Source organism: Dermacentor variabilis, chromosome 3 (assembly GCF_050947875.1).
Source record: "Dermacentor variabilis isolate Ectoservices chromosome 3, ASM5094787v1, whole genome shotgun sequence".
NCBI classification, from domain to species: domain Eukaryota; kingdom Metazoa; phylum Arthropoda; class Arachnida; order Ixodida; family Ixodidae; genus Dermacentor; species Dermacentor variabilis.
In genome coordinates, this window is record NC_134570.1 from 91,148,147 (window position 1) to 91,168,168 (window position 20,022).

The 20,022-nt window shown below is 49.4% G+C and overlaps 1 protein-coding gene across 4 annotated transcripts in view; it reads right to left on the reverse strand.

Annotated features, from left to right (window-relative positions):
• The window catches only part of LOC142576030 (uncharacterized), a 155,598-nt gene that overhangs the window by 121,596 nt on the left and 13,980 nt on the right, over nt 1-20,022 (reverse strand). The gene's annotated exons all lie outside the window — the stretch shown is intronic.

Here is a 20,022-nt window from a genome sequence, read left to right on the forward strand (position 1 = left end):
AGGTTAATTATTGTAGTGCTGACGCAGGCCTTGATATGCTTCTTTTTTTTTCGGCAGCTTGCATTGCGACATAAGAGCGTGGTGAATCATTACACGATTTTCATCCATACAGCAAACAGCAGCAGCAGGGATCAATGTGTGTGCCATGAATATACCGGTTGCAGTCCGGCGGGCGGCTTGCCTGCCCGCAGCCCCTCTGGAGACAGGTAGTGCATGTCGCCTCGATGAACGTATACAGTGCGGGACACCACCGAGGCATAGGTATGCTCACGCTTGCGGCACGGCGCATTTTTTTTACCGGTGACAACCACTGTTAGTGAGAGGCGCTTCAGTACAGGTACGGAAAAAGATCATAATAAGGTTTTTATGATGATGATGGACGTGGTTGCCGGTGGCACGCGGCAGCGCTGCTAGCGCCGAGAGAGAGAGAGAGAGAGAGAGAGAGAGAGAAACCAGCCCTGGACGACGCACGCTGCATTTAGACGCCTGCTAGACACACGAGTACACGAGTGCATCGTGCGCGGAACTCCAATGAAGAACGATAGTAGCTCGAGGTCCTTAATGACCCTATCACAGAGCCCACGAAGGAGTAGTCCATCCAAATACAGTGATGCCGAGCTACAGCCATATAGTTGAATGGATATTCTCGGACCAAACTGTCGCCAGCATACTCTGCTTCGCATGTCATGCGAAAAGCCTCGTCATTTTTGCGTTCTTCTTCGCCAGACCGATAAACAAACGACGCGACCGAATCACGTACGGCATGGCCGCAAATCAGACCGGGGGGAATGACAGAGGAGGGGGGAGGGGGGGGGATGTCGTTCCATGACCCACTTGCCCGAGGCGTGACGACCGCGGAGCGTCGCGCCAATTAGGGGACACGAGAAAGGCGCCGTCCGCGCGAGCATGTAGACTACTAGCCCGTACAGACGAGGCGCCAACACGCTCCGCCGCCTGTTGCTCAACACAACACAGTCCCGCTGAAAAAAAAAAAAAAAAAAGGATTGTTCTTTCTCACATACGCCACTGCGCAGGCCTATATATATACCTATCCCGTCAAAGTCCTCGACTCGTACAGAGCCCCGCGCCTTGCCGAGAACCGCCTGGAGGAGACACCCACGTGTAAGACGCCCAAGGTCACGAATAACCAGAAGAGAAAGCCCTTAACCGAACAATTTCCTACGCCTCGTGACCCCGTTCGACGCGTATACGCAAAACCAGCGCGCGAGCATGTTGCGCGCAGATGGCATACAGCATAAAGCGACGCTCGTTAACACGCCGTCGCGACGACCTTATAAGGAGCGCCTCTCGCATATGGCAACCTGGAGGCCAAGCTGGCCTGCGGCGAACAACGCCGCTCACGCACGGTCCGGTACACAGCGATGGCCCAGAGGGAAAGCAACGGGGGCTCACATACACGAGAGGTGCCATAGGTTCGATGGTGCACCGCGCAGGCCATACCTCACTGAGGGGTGTTCCCAGGCCTGTTGGATACATGCGGCGCTGCTTTGAGACGCCGGATGTGGTGCTTTGGAACGAAAAAAAAAAAAAAAAAAAAAACTCGTTCGATCTATTACGTTCACGTGTAACGGAGTCGTCAACTCGAAAGGGAGGGAAGGGGTTGTATGAAATTAGGACAACTTCAGGGGCGCTGCTTCTGCACACCCACAAACGTCTTCCCAGCGGAACGTCCCATATGCTGCTTTGAGGGGGCAGAACAACTGCCACAGGGTGTCCACGGGCAACGTGCACAAAAGTCAAGTAACACCTCCCTGTTTATATATGGCGCGCTGGTGGCACGCACGGTGCGTGACCGTTACGAGGCACGAGCATTCGAAAACGGGGTGGCGATTCTCCATAACCGAAGTCAAAACAGAATGAAAAAGTATACACGGACGGCGGCAGCTTACAAGAGGGTGGGGTGGATGAGGCAAGCGCAGCTCAATATACAAAATGGGCAGCCACGACTTGAAGCAAATACCTCAGTTCAAGAACATCGCGAACACGGTTATATAAGAAGCCGGAGTGAGCGGGCACGCAGTGAATAATTCATATAAGCGCGATAATGATCGACACTGGGAGTGTTAGTATACAGTCGTCAGCGCACACTTGTCCATAGCGCTCGATCGAACGCCGTGCTATCGGCTGCACCAGGCGGCGCTTATTTACACATAACGCCTGGTTCGAGATAGCTTGTATGTGAACTTGCGCAGTCACACCGGTGGCACTGGGCCTCTTAAATTCCAAGCTTCAGCACCCCCCCCCCCACCCAGAATTTTTTCCGACCGGCGCTCTGCTTCCTTTCATGCCTGGCACGTCGCCTGTGAACAAAGGCGCATATCCTTCGAACGCCCGCCCTAGACGAGTACAGCGCGGTACACGCCTTCAGGCAGACCAAGGGCTTGCTCAAGGTAAGAGCTCCAGGCATGGTTGGAAACTTAACAGGAATAATGGAGCCACGTCTATTAAACTTGCCTGGTGAGAAAATTCGGGAGTCTTCTTACCGTGACGTTCTGCAGCTTCTCTATTAAGCGCGCAGAAGTAAAATCACCTACTTGTTCAAGTTGTTACATATAAAACACATTACACGCAACGCGGCACGGCCGCACAACCGGGTCGGACGTGCTTCAGCTGCAAGAAATGGCTGCCAAAAAAAAAAAAATACACAGAGAGAGAGAGAGAGAGAGAGAGAGAGAGAGAGAGAGAGAGAGGTGCATTCTACGCGAGCGAAACAACTTAGAGGAAGCTGCAGAAACGCGAATAAAGCGGCCCTCCGTCGACCATTGCTTTCCTGCCCACGAGCTGTTTGTTTTCCGCCAACATATGCGCCAAATGGGCCAAGTTTCTTCTCATAGTATACAGTGCCCGACAGGTATAAGCGGGGTTGTGCAATCGGCCGCGACACATACGCGGCGCCAAAGTGGCGCGCTGGCAATGGAAGGGAGGGGGGAGTCGGCGCCTGGCTGTAGCCCACGCACCATATACACGTCGCACCTGTTAGTGAAAGCGCGCTATTCCTTGAAACGTGGCAGGTACTTCGAGTTATAGCTCCGCGTAAACCGAAAGGGTGTCCATATTGCGGGCGTGGTTAACGTCGTTTACGCTAAAGCACACGACGCGGCGGTGCGACGACGACGCGGTTGATGACAGCTCGAAGGCGAAGCCCGTCAACCCGTCGAAAGCAGAAACCAAGATTACGAGACGCCGTCAGTATTAGAGTGCTTCGGATTGCTTTATCGCCATACACTTGTACATCTGGCTCATGTATGCGTCCGTCGAAATGACGCGGCCGCGAATCGAACCCACGACCTCGCACTCATATGCAGCCACTGCCCGTAGCTGAGCGGCAGGTAAGTACGTCGCATAAGAAAACAGAGACACGAAAGACGAAGCTCGTGACCGCCGCTTGTGGTGCACGTGTATATATGCACACGGTTAGCTATATTGGGGGCCAGGGGCTACGGAGTCGCCATCTATCGGAAGCGCCTCCCTTGCGTAGTATGAGGGATCACGTGGCGCGCTCCTCGTTGAGCGCTGTCAGCGCTCAATAAAAACACCACGCGGGAGCCTTCCGGTCCATTTCTGTAAGTACTTTCGAAACGAAGGAAGTTTTTTTTTTACAGTCAAAGTAATAATGTCGGGCAAACAGAGAGCACAGAGTAGTTTACAGATGCTATCTCTTTACCGAATACGTACAGTGAGCGTAGTCGCCGCGATGGAGTTCCCCGAACCGGTTTCTTGTGTGAAATGTGGACAATCGCTGAGAGCATACTATGTGAAAAATGTTCTTATAGTGGGCTGTCTGTATAACCGAATGGAGCATAACAGAATGAAGCCTCAATGCGGCGACCGCACGGGTTCGCAGCGACCGACTGTGCGTCTGCAAGCATGTCTGCGCACGATGTTTCGCTTTCGCTGCGAGCACGTTTTCACACCGTGTCGTGAGCTTTAGGGCGCAGAATACGACCATTTGACAGTGCACAAGCAACCATTGTTGCCTGGAAACTATAATAGCTGTTCAAAAGTAATTTCATTACAACTAGGGATTCCGACGCCTACGGCGGCGACTTGTGACATGTGCCGTCGCGACGATTCAATCTTTTCTTTTTTTCTAGTCTTTGCACTTTTCAATATCCTTATTTGTCAAGTTGCGTCGCACTGTATGCTCACCGGTCTTCTCAGCGAGCAATTTGGCGCTGCTTCTTTTTAATCCAGTACATTTATTCTTTGGTGCAAGCATATGAGCTTATGCCATGCCTTCTTTTCTTTAAATGTGCTTCGAACCGTTCTCTTTTCAATCCAGTGAACTGGCCATTGTCTAGAATCGACTAGTTCATAGACCAAATCTTCACGACATTAGCCGGGCAGCGCGTGCGGGTGAGCGTCTCCCATTGTGCCCTTTCTGCTACTCACTGAAGATTGCAGCCCCGACGCCGTATCAGGAATCTTCCTCGCGGAAGTGCTGGCTGCGCACCCGAGTTCTAGCCGGTGCCTGCTTGCAGGTTTATATTTCGCGGTCCAAGCTTCACGCAGCTTCTTGTCCTGCGGACACGTGCGAATAAGGCTGACACCGGACTACGTTGCGTACGTCTGGCACCGAGCCTACCATGTCGGACGCGTTCAAAGGCAGCCACTACCTATTACAGGAATTTCAAGTGTTGTCAAGCACACACCCGAAGCGGGAGAACCTCCCCACTTAATCGGAACCGCAGCGCAGGTAGGACTTTAAGCTTTCGTTTTCTGCTCGCTTCGGCGCTTCCGAAGCAGCCGACGCGGCCGCTGCGTCCACGTGATACCTCACACCACGTCACGGCGACGGCGGCGCCAGCTTTTTCAGTGGTGGAGCTCGCCCCCAATACGTTTACGTAGGCAAGCATACAGAGGCAGGCTCCTGCTAACTTTTCAGGATCAACGTGAAGAGTTGATATATATATATATATATATATATATATATATATATATATATATATATATATATATATATATATATATATATATATGCGCGCAAGTAAGTTACGCAAACAGCCGAAGCCGCATGGGGCAGCCTAGTCACGTGACCACGTTCCGCACCATTCATGTGCGACTCGAGCCTGCGCATGGGAAGGCACCGTTTGTTTTTTTTTTCAGTTTTTTACGCCCGAACGCAGCTGTGGATGACACTCGCCTTCCAAACCACGCGCGTCCCTCGAGTACGCTGTAAGCGCATACACATACGGGCACATCGACCCCCATACTCCGCAACGCCCTTAGCACCGGTCCAAACATCCGAGTGAGGAATGGACGTCCTTCGGGAGCCCACTGCAGTCTCGCCATATCGTATGTAGACGAAAGCAAACCAGGAAAGGCAATAAACGTGCTTTCCTTTGCCCCCCAAGACCCCGCGCGTTCTACATCTGCAACAGTTCAGACGTGGCCACATGCTTGGCATGCTACGAGGGGCGACAGCGCCTCCACGATTTATTTGCGCAGGGAGACTTGCGCCATGGCTTCATGGTGTGCTGGTCTGTCTGTGTTGTGCGTGTGTGCCATATATATATATATATATATATATATATATATATATATATATATATATACATATATATATATATATATATATATATATATATATATATATATATATATATGTATATATATAGCGGGAGAGTCTGCGCAGCCGTTCAGGTCGGGGTGCCGCCATTCTGTACACTGTCAAATTCCGTCACGTTGGCATTCTGAGCCCATCGGAGAGGCCGCTACAGCCCTATGTGCCAATCAGAACTGACAAGGTGGCGAATTGCGACAATACGGCGGAATCTGAGACAATGTCCGGAAAGGCAGCCCGGGTCACACGCGTGTTTTATCTCGAAATCAGTCCTTGCCTTGACTCACCCAGGAGTGCCTCAGTGGGACGTCGTTTCGTGTTTCCGTGCGCGGGAAATTGCAAGCCGGAATGGGCTCGCAAAGGCAGTTCGGCAGAAAGCCGAAAGTTGATTGCTCTAGTTGACATAAATTCGTTAGAAGAAAGAAAGAAAGAAAGAAAGAAATTGTTTGAATGTGCATTTAACTTTACCATTTCCGCACGTACGAACGTAGCTATATACAACACACGTTCTGCGCGACTACAGTGCTCGTCCTGCGCATTAATGCAATGTTATTCACCCGACCCTATATACGCTCTAAAGCGGACATCGATGGGCGACGGTGTGACACATAATCCATGCACCACGCGGCAATATTTGCGGGAAACAGTTCGTTGAAATGAGCTATTTAAATGGAACTTAAGGAAATTCGTTATTGCTGCAGCTTTTCGAAGAACAATGTTTGCAATAACTTTTCGGCTTAAACTTGCGTCGTGTAGTTCTTCCAATAGACATAAAGGAAGCTGTCTTTTTTTTTTTAATAAGTTATACTGTTTTGCTTCCTGAAACAAATTGGAACGAACCGTTACTTCTTATAGGACAGCAAACACAAATGCAAGATATATTACGGGAGAATCAAGGCTAGTTATAAAGACTTCAATCCGAGAAAGCCTTATTCGCGCAGCCACGATGATGTTTTTTAGCCCAAGCCACACTTAAGAGAAGCCGAAGTTTCTATATACCGGCACCTATACAAAAGAGAAAAAAAATTGCTGGAACTGTAGTACAGTCGACTCCCGTTATTCAGACCTCGGTTAATTCGTCTTAACGCTTAATTCGAACGCACTGAAAAGTAAAGCAACAATGCATTTTCTGGGGAAGGAAAACACATTAGCTCAAACGCGACAGCGTACTGCATGCTTCGGTTAATGCAACCCCACGGACCATCACGCGCGTAGCGGTTACTAAAACCTTGAAAACACAAGAAATTCAGCATACGGCGCTCCTGATTGTCTGTTTTCATGATTTTGTCAGCGCCGACAACTGTGTTGAGGTCTGTGGGTCATTCACCGACGACGACAACACTGTCTGCAACGTGACAGACCAACGCTGAGGCCGAGTTAACCTTAATTCAGCACGTCGACGATGTACGCCGCTTGTTGGTTGAGTCGCGCTTCAATGGGGAAGTAGCGAAACGACACCGCAGGCTACATCAAGTAGTAGAAAAAAAATACGGATTTCAATTCCTTCATTTCACTGCCGCTTCTTAATTCGACCAAATCTCGCAATCCAGCAAAAGTTGAATTAACGGGAGTCGAAACACACACACACACACACACACACACACACACACACACACACACTGGCCTTTCTTAGCCTTGGTAAACCGCGCCAAAAAGACGCAAATAAAACGAAAGACGGTGCGGCGACGCCGCATTGAAGTTCGCGCACCGGATCCCCGTGATGTCATGGATTTTGACGGCGTCAGCTCAAGCCTTTACCTAATTAATTCATAGGCAAAGCATGACCCCATTGCATTCTAAAGGAGCGAGAGACTCAACTTAGCACGTTTAAGGAACTCTCACTGAGCCACAGCCGGCCCAAATACGAGACAATACTTAGAAAACCGTGGCGTCACACTGACGCACCAGCGCTGGAGTTTAGGCGCGAAAATTCAAGTAGCGGACCTTGGACTTTCAGTTCCCATTTTAAAGTGCAACCTATCGCCGCGAAATTAGGGTTTTCAAAGAATACATTATTATTATCAGCCTAAGTAGCCTAAGCCCCGTGTTCACAGAAATGCATCTTAACTTGAAGTCCATGCTTGACTTGACCCTACGAATGACATCTGGCGTGAACGTGCCAAAGATGCTTATTGCGTTTCCGTCGGCGCGTTCGGGACAGGCGTCATCATTTAAATAAAGTCAAGCGTGGGCTTCAAGTTAAGATGCATTTCTGTGAACACGAGTGTCAGTGCTCCTCATTTTTGTCCCTTTAAGAAACTCGCATACACGATGGCGCAATTCTCCCCTCTACGTATTCTAAGCAACTATATGGTTCAGGGTGTACGCATAGTCTGTCTCTGCCTGTACGGTACGGTACGAAGAACTTTATTTAGGTCCTGAGGGATTAGTCTGGGACTGATGCGGGCCACTCCCACGTTGGCACAGAGAGGCCGAGCCCCTCTGCCACCACACGGGCCCTCTGTCTCTGTCTGTGTGAAAAACATTTATTTACATAAGTTTTGCACAAACACAAGGTGGGCTCCCCCCATAGTCGAGCAATCGGATATAAGCTGCATCTCTACGCCTGTACCTCGCCGTTCACTCACTGCACTGAATGATAAGTTTCAGTGGTAACCGTAAGAAAGTTTGCCTTACGTTTGCTTTCTGTTGCTTCGCAAGAAAACTTCGGGAGTTAATTATAAAAGAAGACTAAAAGTGAACAGCGCTAATTCAACACGGGACGTCCCCGTGTTGTTTCTTCCGTTCGCATACGACTGCCGCCTCCCTTCCTTTAGCATCCCTTCTGTAACCCTAATACACCACCGATGATTAACCACACTATGGATTACATTGCCTGCCCGGATCCACTGTATCCTCTAAATGTCAATTAAAATATCGGCTAACCCCGTTTGATCTCTAAATCCACACCGCTGTTACCCCTGCCTTCCTGTCTCGCGAAGTTACGCCCGTAGTTTCTCGTTGTATCGCTCGTTGCGCTATTAATTTCTCAGGCTTCGCTAACCTCCAAGTTTGTGCCGTTGGTACCAGTAGAATGCAATGATTTTACAATGCATGTATCCCTTGCACCACATAGTGTCTTACAAAATTTGTTAGAAGGAACTCTGGTTCTACAGTAGTGTCTATGGCAGCTACCAGCACGGCGGTTCAGCCAGCACGGGAACGATGGGAAGTATACATGGATTTGCCTAAACTTTGTCCTTGTGACTTCGAACGTCTTTCTGATCTCGCGAATCGATCATCTTCAATAATGTATTGGCTTATAAATGCAACCATTCGTCACGTTGAAAACCGAGTGTCCGAGAATTTAGAAAACAAAGCGTAATAAATGACGTCACAGAAACGTTTCAAGCTACACAAGCACGAATATAGGACAAATCTACGCGTACTAACCATCAGTCCCATGGAACACAGTCGCATGGAACACAGCCGATCGAACGAGCGACCGCAGCGCCAGAGTTCGCTCTAGTAATTTTCCTGGGAAACTATATATACGCCTCCTCGCGCAGCTGAACGCCACAGCCACTGGGCAAAACAGCATAAACAAAGAATGCGCACCGCAAGCAAAATCAATCACACACCCCATTGGCGTGTGCGCCCAGTTTAAGCGCGGCTTCGTCAAGCTCGCCAGAAACAGCAAGCGAGGACGCCTCCATCAATCGGAAACAATGCCCGTTACGGATAGGGGCTCGCGGCCCCCGTAAACAGGCCTAGCTCGTAATGTGGGAGAACGCCTTCAGCAAGGCCATTTTGAAGCGCAGGCCCCTCGCAGAAAGAAAGAAAGAAAGAAAGAAAGAGAGGAAGGAAGGAAGGTGGCGCCGCTCTCGGAAACATGGTCGATGCTATCAATCGAACCATTTGCTCACGCTTCCGCACTCATTTATGCCCCGAAAGCGCGCGCTGGCTACGCGGCACCGCCACTTGGAATTCGGCGGCGCCGATGCACTCCCATGCACTACGTTCTCGCTTCGCGTCGGCGAGGGAACGGTCCACGCCATCTCAAGGTCGTTCCGGACGCACAAAAGGACTGGGTTAAGGGCGCCCCGCGGCATTCCCCAGGAAGTGGAGCAGCCTGCACGACGCTAGGAAAAGCGTGCGCCGAAAACGATCCGAGCGACTTTTGCTTCGAGAGGATGCCGGGCGGAAGTATATATATCTGAAGGGTTGCGGTGTTCCGCGCCGTACGTGTGCGCTTATAGAGTTGAGGGCCACTCGGCCGTTGTCGACAATGGCTGGCTGCAGTGTTTGCTTTTCTTTTCTTCCTTTTTGACGACGTGAGCTGTACACTATACGCCGCACGGGATCGTTCAGTATGGCGAAGTGAGCGAAGCAAAACAAGAGGACGTCGTCGATTGGGGGGGGCGGGGGGGGAGTCGCAAACGACGCGCGAGCGGGTTAAATCTTTGCCCTTGCGTTTCGGAGAAGGCGATGCCGAAGGCAACGCGGAAGACGCGCACTGTGTGTCTTTACGAGCACAACCTGCCTCCGCAAACAATGGCCGTCTTTCAAACCGCCGCGGTTTAGTGGTATAGGAGGACACCGAAACAGTTAAAAGTAGGCTAATACGTTCTCTCTGCTCTCGAGAAAGAATTTCGGGAGGCGTACAGAAGATTCGCGCAGTCCAGAGCGCATTATATATACCGAACCGCGGGCTCCTAGAAGCACGCAATGTGAGAAGGATCGGGCGGTTTCGACAAAAGAGCAACGCAAGGACATTCGCGTTGCATCACGAGCATAAGCGCCTCACGGTTAAGGGTTAACCCCTTACCGCATGGAGTGTCATATATGACACACAGCGGTGGTGGAACAGTCATTTAACCTTTCGGCGCAGACAAAAGTCCGATTTGGCGCATGTGTTCAGCATATACAACCAATATGTGAGCCTGAATACGTAAAGTTATTCCAACATGTCTTTTTATTCCAAATCCGCCATTAGGCCTTCGTGATACGTCAGAATGGCTCTAGCCAAGCCCATTTGGGCGGAGTCCGAGCCATTTCGACCTATCACGGAGGTCTAATGGCGGATTTGGAATAAAAACACACTGGAATAGATTTACGTTATTCAGGCCACGGTCGCAGTTTTACTCGACATAGTCAAGAAATATAACGAAGCTGACTTTATGCGCATCAATGAGGTACCTAAGGGCTAAAAATTACCATTAGCTTTATTATATTTTAACAAAATGTCTTTCCGCGTGTGTTTATCGCGGTATAAATCCGTTTCTACCATTCGCTTCAAGCTAGCACAAAAAGAAAGAAAAAGAAAGCTCGATTAATTAGTGCGCATGTCAACAATACCACGCCCTATAGGACGTGCATGACTAAACCGAAGTTACATTGAAGACATCAGTCCGCAGGTTTCTTTAAAGTGCACAATCTATCTTGCTTAGCTGTGCTGTGAAATATTATACTATGTTAAAGCTTATTAAATCATACAACCACGGAACCTGCTCTTCCGATCGTGCAGGGTCGCAAAGAATCATATAAGCAAATTATATGTGAGCGGCTGAGCCCACGTATTACAAGATACTTTCAAAATGGCACCGCCAACAACTATATATTCTAAACAAGGTGCGACCAGACATTATCCGAGACTCCTTTTTTTGATCCGATGTCCTCCTTGAGCGAGAGTTCCGTGCACCGCTGGTAGGAGGAACACTGAACCGCAGCGCAAGGGGCACAAACCCAACTGCCCTACAGCGGCAGTACACTAATTGCAACCTCCACCGGAGATAGATGCAACAAAAGCGTGAAAACAGCCGATGGCCGCTCCGTTGACGTCGATGATGATGATCTAACTTAGGTTTTGGTTTTACTTGTAAGATGGAATTAAAGGAACGTTCTTATGCCTCGTTCGGCGAAGGTGCGGCGCAATTTTGGGCTGAAATGGCGTTTTGGAGCAAGATGGTGCGAAGGCTCGCCCTTGGCGCAATTTGTCCCCCCCCCCCCGCAACAGTCGCAGCTGTTCCACCATTGCTCTTATCACTATTTTCAATATATATATATATATATATATATATATATATATATATATATATATATATATATATATATATATATATATCAGAAAATATTGAATGCTACTGGTTTTACGATGAACAAGACGTGCACTGGTGTTGCCGTCTTACGATAACAGCGGCAACAAAGAACTCGCGCAAGGAGGAGGCCGAAGGCATTTTTCTGACTTGCTTCAGGAAAAATTAACATAAAGTTGAGCGCTCTAAAGGTGTCGGTTTAGCTATTGGGTCAACCCCTTAGCCAATTAAGGAACGATGATTTCATTGAATTTTAAAGAAAATTTCACTTGATGGAACTCTGAGAAATACTACGCTTCATTTTTACGACAAAGCTTATAAGTTATTTCTCAATGCTTCGGGGATATTATTGCACGTGGGGTACTCTGTAAGTGTCCACCTAGTGGACATGTCCATTTCATCTGCCGCTGAAGTGCAGATTGGCTACGTACCCCAGCCCAACCAATCAGCTCTTATACAGCAGATGAAATGGACATGTCCACTAGGTGGACGCTTACTGAGTACCACCTCCCCTACCTAGCTTTCTTGCAATTTCCCTTTCTTTGTAGTGTAGAAAATATACCTGAACCTACATGGTGTATTAGATATCACACGGGACATATAAATAGCAACTATGCGTTTCTTTGAAGGAAGTCAGGTTTGTTTGGGCACCTCTAGCCTAAACAAAGGCTTGTCTAGTTTGTTTTCATACCAAAACAAAAAGCCATACGGTGCCGGTTTAATGAATTTATAAGGCCACTTGGCACACGGCCCGTATACGGCGGGACGCCTTGTCCCATCTCTGCGAGGTGCAGTCGTTTGCCCATTTATCATACGAATCCTATTTTCGCACTACGTAAACGCAATCGGTAAAATGGCTGCATGCATGTGTGTGCGTGCGTGCATTCTACAATTCTGCGATCAGAAAATCGGAGTATACGATTCTGACACACTGAGTACAACAAGAGCGCACGGTAACACGTCGAAACAAATTCAGCAACAAGCATACCTGCACAGGCTAAAACACGCGCGCAAACGACCTCGCGCACGCCCATTCTCCCACGCACCACATAACTGTCAATCATCCGGGAAAGGACACGCACACACACAGTGTGTGAGCTGTTGACATCTCCAATGCAAAGACTGCGTACTACACAACTAGCTCGTCGGCGCGGGCCTGTTTGTCCGCGTGTACGAGTGACGTAGAGCGTAGACAACTGAACGCTTGACAAGCTAGGGTCCCTGCGCTTTGAGGGTGCCAGCGCCGCCGTGGGCATCGAGGCACTCTATGGCGAGCGCGCGTGCAACGCCATCTCGTGACTCCCCCTGAAGCTCGCACACGCGGATCTAACATCGCCGCTCGAAGCGAGCGCGCGAGTTTTTTGAAAAACGACTCGCGTGATGTAGTGATCAATTGTTCTTCCGCATCGCGTACACATCGCGGCGCACCAACAAAAGGGCGGGAAATCGCGGCCTTGGCAAGGCGGGAGAGCTCGGCGCACCCCGTATGTATACGCGTTGTCGCACGCGAGAACTCCGCCATCAATCACTCGGCTCGTCCCGGCGTAGTACATGGCGAACGCATCGTAATGACGGCTCTCAATTTTCGGCGCGGCCACGTACGTATGCGGGGTGTGCGTGCGGCCGACAGCTGCGATGTTTGGTGCGTGCAACGCAGCCGCCGCGCCTGCATGCACGTCGATCAGCCCGCAGCAGCTGCTGCCGCCGCGGGGACCCGTCGCGTTCGGTCGTGCCGCGGGCCGGTGCCGCCCAAAACAAGCGCCGGTGCCTTGCGCAAGTGCTCCTTTCGGTCAGGGACAACAACGCGGGATGATTTGCAACAGGCTACGCATTCGCGGGACCTTTTGATCTCATTTCCGTCTCGCAGTGTAGGCTTCGTCCCTCTTTCTCGTCGTCCTTTGTGTCGCTTGGTCGTTGGTACCTGCGCACACGCTACACTGAAATCGCCCAGCGACGCTCTCTCTCTCTCTCTCTCTGTGTGCGCGTGTGCGTGCGGGTGTGTGTGTGTGTGCGCGTGTGCGTGCGGGTGTGTGTGTGTGTGCGCGTGTGCGTGCGGGTGCGCGTTTGTGTGCGCGTGTGTGTGCGCGTGTGTGTGTGCGCGTGTGTGCGCGTGTGTGTGTGCGCGTGTGTGTGTGCGCGTGTGTGCGCGTGTGTGCGCGTGTGTGTGTGCGTGTGTGTGCTCGTGCGTGTGTGCGTGTGTGTGCGCGTGCGTGTGCGCGTGCGTGTGCGCGTGCGCGTGCGTGTGCGTGTGCGCGTGCGCGTGCGTGTGCGCGCGTGCGTGTGCGCGTGCGTGCGCGTGCGTGTATGTGCGTGCGTGCGTGCGTGTATGTGTGTATGTGTGCGTGTGCGTGTGTGTGTGTGTGTGTGTGTGTGTGTGATGGTTTCCTGATAGACAGTGTCCATGGCATAGCCGAGCTTTAAGGGCCGCTCAACCTGCTTATCCAAATTCAATGCTCTTCAAGGAGGTGTATAGGAACCCCGAATATAAGGTGTCCGAATATAAAGTGTTGTATACATAGTAAATGAGATTTTCTTAATTGTTTCCTCTTCCCAGCAGCTTAAACGATCGCCAACGAGACATGTGGGACTTGTACATAAACATTCAGGGGGCGTTGTCACACGCGAGCGCTTCACCAACGTATACTATATACAGCCTCATCGCCACAGACAGTTGTCTGTGGCGATGGACGCACATACGGACGCACACACGATCAGCAAACGAGTCACGCAACAGCGAAACGAGGGCCGGTATACAATGTAGGGTTTCCATTTTGCTCAATTCTATTCGTTATATTCCACCATTCCAGACATGCCGATCCCCGCGATAACGTATACATATAAGCAGAGCGCCGCTACGACCTTTCACGAAGCACGCGGCAAGAAAAAAAAAAGCAAAACAAATGGAACAGAATCGTCGTGCTATCCTTGCCGAGCTCTGTCTCCCCGTCCACGTGACGTAGCTTCTCCTCGGCGACTATACGTATAACGACGTGACAACGACCCTGATCGCACGAGGAAGGGCCTCTCGCAGAAGCAATAAACTCGAGTCAAGTATGCGTTAAACTATAGCGTGCTTCAAGGGCCCCATGCACTCACTGCGGCACGTCCGCGCGGAGCTGGGCAGGTTTGCAGTAAATGGGAAGTCTCTGCAGTTATCCCGGTTCGTCGAGCGTGTAGCGGCACAACGCGCACAAACTCGAGCGCTCGGACTCGACGAGGCGCGCGCACAAGCGTTCTCCTTACGTTGCTACAGCGATACGCCACTTTCGCAGAGCGAGAAGGGGGAGGCCTTTGAAGACGCCGAGCGACCCGCCAAATCACCGCGCCGCAAGAGCGCGCTCACTAAAGTTTTACGGGCGAACCATATAAGTACATATATATATTCGTGGCGCCGCTGGCGAAGCTGCCTCGCGGCGCACAAGATGCACGAGAGAACCGCGTTCTTCTGCATCGGCGAGGAGCTGCGCGCACGCGCACAAGTACGCCAGGTCGCGGGGTTCTACACTTGCGCCGCGGCACACGCGTTCCGACGGTGGCGGAACGCGAACGTACGCTCGTGGTGGAACTAAACTTTGGGCGGCACCCGTTGAAGGACCTCCGTCAAAATTATAATGCGGACTGCATATACCCCACATACGACGTTTGAGGAGTCCGCCGTTGCGCCTGCTTGGGCTACGGTTTGTTATCGGTAAAGGTGGACTACATTGCATTTTAAATGAGCCAACGGCTGAACTTCGTAAAGCTTCGATAACGTTCAGTGAAAAGCGCAACGGCCAAAATATATGGTAAGAAAGAAAATCCGTGACGTCATATACTGAAGCAGTGGCGCTGCGCTTCCGTCGCAGAATTCAAGAAACGAAACTGGCCTACATTCTGTCTTCTAATAATCAACCTATTACCGTCTAATAAATAAACGTACGGAGTTATTAAATTTAGCCTCAACTGTTTTACTTTCTCTTTATTGTCCATTTACGTTCCTCTTGACGAAATAAAACAGTGAACTCAATGCGAACGTGTTTCAGATGCTGTGCAATACCCCTGCGGGCGAACAAAAAAAAAAGAAAAAAAAAACCCACTTCCTCGTCGCGATAACAACGCGCAGGAGGCAAGGCCTTCAGCTCTCGCGCAGACCTTCGCAAGGTCTGGACGACCGCTTCGTCTGATGTCGCAACTACGCCTTCAGAGTTTCAATGGGCAAGATGTACGGGGTCTCGTATAATACAAAAGGATGCGCGCCTCGCAGAATTGTACACGATGCGAAAATTCAATTTAAAACACCGCGGATGTTTCTGCGGCGCGTTAGGCGCACGCTATCAATCGCACCTCGAAATACGGATAGCGCTGCAAGAACGGTTGTTGTTGTTGTCTTCGTCGTCGTTGTTGTCGTTGCAAGGGGGATCACAAGTACCACACTGAGTCATTGGAGAACATAACCGGCGGATGGATTTTAGGGGACACTTTCGTATGCGCTCCAGCAAACGAGGAGAGTCGTCTGCTTGACTCCTGTGGTGGAGAAGTCCAAGCAGACCCTAATTCTTTCGCTATTTCTACTCCATATATATATATATATATATATATATATATATATATATATATATATATATATATATATATATATATAAGCCGTCACCTGACAGCACATGTCCACCAGCCGCGCTCTTTTGTTGGAGCTTCCAGCTCGGTACCCTATGACAACCACCTCATCAGTGAATTCCTCAGGCGTCTGACGTCATCTTTGTCCTGCGGCCCAGATGGCATCTTGGCCGCCATTATCAAAGCCTACGGCGGCATACATGTATATATGAGCTGATATCAATCTTGCTGGTTTTCTTTTAATAATTCCACTTCCCCATGCGCTTAGAAAACTGCTCGCGCTTATCGTCTCTTTAAATCCGGTATCAAAATGGATGTCGCAACGGCCGATTTCTCTTCTCTCTGCAATTTCCAAGATTTCAGAATTAGCTATTCACAGTGCATTCCTGTTCAGCGTAAAACCCGTTCCAAATCGGCGTGCATTTCTTTGCGGCCGCTCAGCGACTACCAACCTTGTCAGCTTTACGATGCAGGTTTTATCTCCACGCCCGTCACACAAAGGCGGGAAGTTGATGCCGTCTACTGAGACCTCAGCAAAGCCTCTGACATAGTCGATCATGCCGCTTCGTTTCGATCATGCGAGCGTCGTTTCGACTGAAGCTTTTGCACAGCATATATCACTCTCATACTCGAATTCCGCGTGACGCGTACATAAACCAGCCTCACTACACATCAGCACGCAAAGATCATGAACAGAAGATAAGCGAATACAAATGTAATACATCGGCCTTTAGCAGCTCGTTTTTCCCAAGGACTATCAGTCAGTGGAACCGACTTCCTTCCTCAATTGTACGAATTTCTTGTCCTAACAAGTTCTTTTCTGCATTAAAAGCAATAGAATCTTTTGATCCCTAACGCTTGGTCAATATCCCGTGTACGTCTAGCAATCATCATGACCTATAAACAATCCCAGCTGCAAATGACATTTTCTTTTAGTGCCTTTTTTTTTTTTACCTTGTCGCACGGTATCTTAATCACTGCATTGTTTTTTTTTTCCAACTTATTATTCAATTTGTTTTTTTTTTTTGCCTTTTCATTGTGAGTCTCTGTAATCATTGTGCTTTATGTACTCTCTTTTTTTTTCTTTTTTTCCCAATGTGACATGTGACATCTGCAACGTGCCTGTTTCCGATATGGCTGTGTGCAACTTAGCTGTGTGCTTTTCTTTCTTTTTTTGTCGGCCTATAATAATGTGTTGTTGACTTACACAAATTTATGCAAACCTGCAATTTTGATGCTTGTTTTTCATCTGCACCCCCCCCCCCCCCCCACTGTAATGCCTGAATGGGCGCTGTGGGTACTAAATAAATAAATAAATAAATAAATAAATAAATACTGCTCGAGAATCTTGCGCGTTAAGGTGTTGAAGCTGCTATTGTAGCTCTACCGCGCAGCTATCTCCTCGACAGGTCCTGTTCCCCGAGCGTCAACGATCAATCAGCTTTGTTTTTACAGTATCCAGTGGTGTGCCCGAAGGTTACACGTAAGGTCCGCTTCCCTTCCTAATTTTTGTCAATGACGTTTCCTCAGCAACCCAGAAGTCTTCATTTCTTCTTTACGCTGACGACATCAAAATGTTTAAAAAGGTGCGCAGTATTGAGGACTGCCGCGTTCTGCAGTCCTACCTACATATCCTCATTCTCTGAACGGTGCCAATGAAACAGGCTGGCTATGAATTCATCTAAAACCAGTTTTTTTTTTTTTCGTATTGCCGTAAAACCCATCATATATCGTCTTCCCGTATTCTGTTGATCATGCAGTGTTGAAGAGGGTTGCTGAAAAATTGGAGGACGCTCAAGCTTCAATTTTATTAAGAGTGGAACGCATAGGATTCAAAGATCCCTGACTGATTTTCACACTTCCTGGCAACTGCAGCTTATGTAAGCGTAATGTTTACAGGGAAACGCTGGCGGCGAACGCCACTCACGAGGGCGAGCGTTCTGGTAAAAACGCGGCCTCTCGCGTGGGCCGATCCCGGAGATAGTGCACAGCCGCGCAAAAAAAAAAAAGTTGAATCATTTTCAGATTTCTGTTATTGTGACGCACTAATTAATATTTAAGTCTGGGAAGATTTAACATAAAATGCACGCACTGTCGGTGTTTTGTTTCATGACATTTGTTTGTGGGCTGTCGTTCTCAAAATTCCGAGGAATAAATTTGTCAAGATTGTAGGACGAGGTACGAGCAACTTTAGTGATAGAATGGCGTGGCAATATAACCCACATATACCGCACGTCGTACAGCAAGGCGTGGCATATGCATATACCTAAATATATACGACAATGTTCGCTCACGGACAAGGCCGCCGACGCCGACACAATCACCGAATTTTCTGCGACAAGGCGCTTTTAGCGCTATCGCGTTAATAAGCAATCTTATATATTAACCCTTTTCGCGGCGATCCCGTGGGTGCTGCCATGTTTGATTACGTGGGGACGCGTCCATTGCTTGCTTCAACTGTCTCCGCTGCCTCTGCGGTTACAATGGGCGTGTATGACGCCGGCGTGGCTTAGCAAACCTCTATTTCGGGATATATCGTAGACGGTGATTGGGTGGACGACACGAAGCCTTGGCCACAGCTTCAGAGAACATGTCAAACCGCTTTGGAAGCTGATTAATAAGCTATGTCCAAACGGCGTGAGCAGCGTATATGGCGCTTGTTTTAAAAGCGAGGCTAAATATATGTATTCCAAGCTATCCAAACTTTCCGCCCATGAATTGAGTCATGGATTAATGTGTTCTGCTATTCGTTCTTTATTTGGCAAATATTCTGAATCAGCGTCTAGTCACATTTCTGATTTCCTCCATGCTGTCACTATCTGATTATTTTCTGCCTAATCGCTCGCGGTTGTGCTCACTTTCGATAGGTACGTTCTTGCTGCGGGCAAGGCTTAAAACGTAGCTGTTTTATATCTTCCAATACCTTGCAGCAAAGATGTATTATCGCTAGTAACTCGCTCACTCTTATGGACCGTCACGAAACATTCAGCTTCGACCATTCATGCGCTATCGGTGTAGTCCGTCATTTATTGTGCGTATATGGTGCGCATATATTCAAGTGTGCGCCCATTCACTTATTGACTCGTTGGCGATGTATTGGACGTAAGATTCCGTGCCAGTTGGGGTAGATGTGTGTAGATACCGTGCGCGAAACACCTACTATGACAGGAAGGGGCGCTACTCCCTTTGTCATTGTTTAACGAGCGGTACTCACTCTTACCAGCGTTCCGGGGCTGACGCACTTTCTTTGAAGGTTAGCGATACAACGCTGGCGGGTGAGCAAATTTCTGTATCCTCGAGGAAAGCCGTAGATTTCGAAGTACCGGTAACACGTACGGACAGTTGCAGCAACGCTCCGCGAACTTCTGCGCCACACAGGTTCATTCCATTCCTTAATACGTCAGTCACCATTTTTGCAGACAACTACTGCAGACGTCTTCAATCCACACGATTCAATCCGGCACGATTAGAGCACAGCGCGTTGACGAAAACTCAATTGCACTTCCGACAGCTGATCGAACAGAAGCAAGGTGGAAGCGGTAGCGGTTTCGTATTCGTGCGCTGTCGCTGAGGCGACGTGCGGCGCGTCGCCGAAAGCGCCATCTCGATTCTCTAGAACAAACTGCTCCGCGAAAAGGGTCCAGCCGCTTCTCCGTCCGCTCCTAAGCCCGTAGCATCACGAGGCCGGCGCCCGCTCGGTTCTGTCTGCATACTTACGAGAGAATTCCGTACCCCACTTCCCTTTCCTCAAATTGTTCGCATGCGTACGCACCCCGTTACTTCAGTACTCCTCGGTGGTAAGGAGTATTT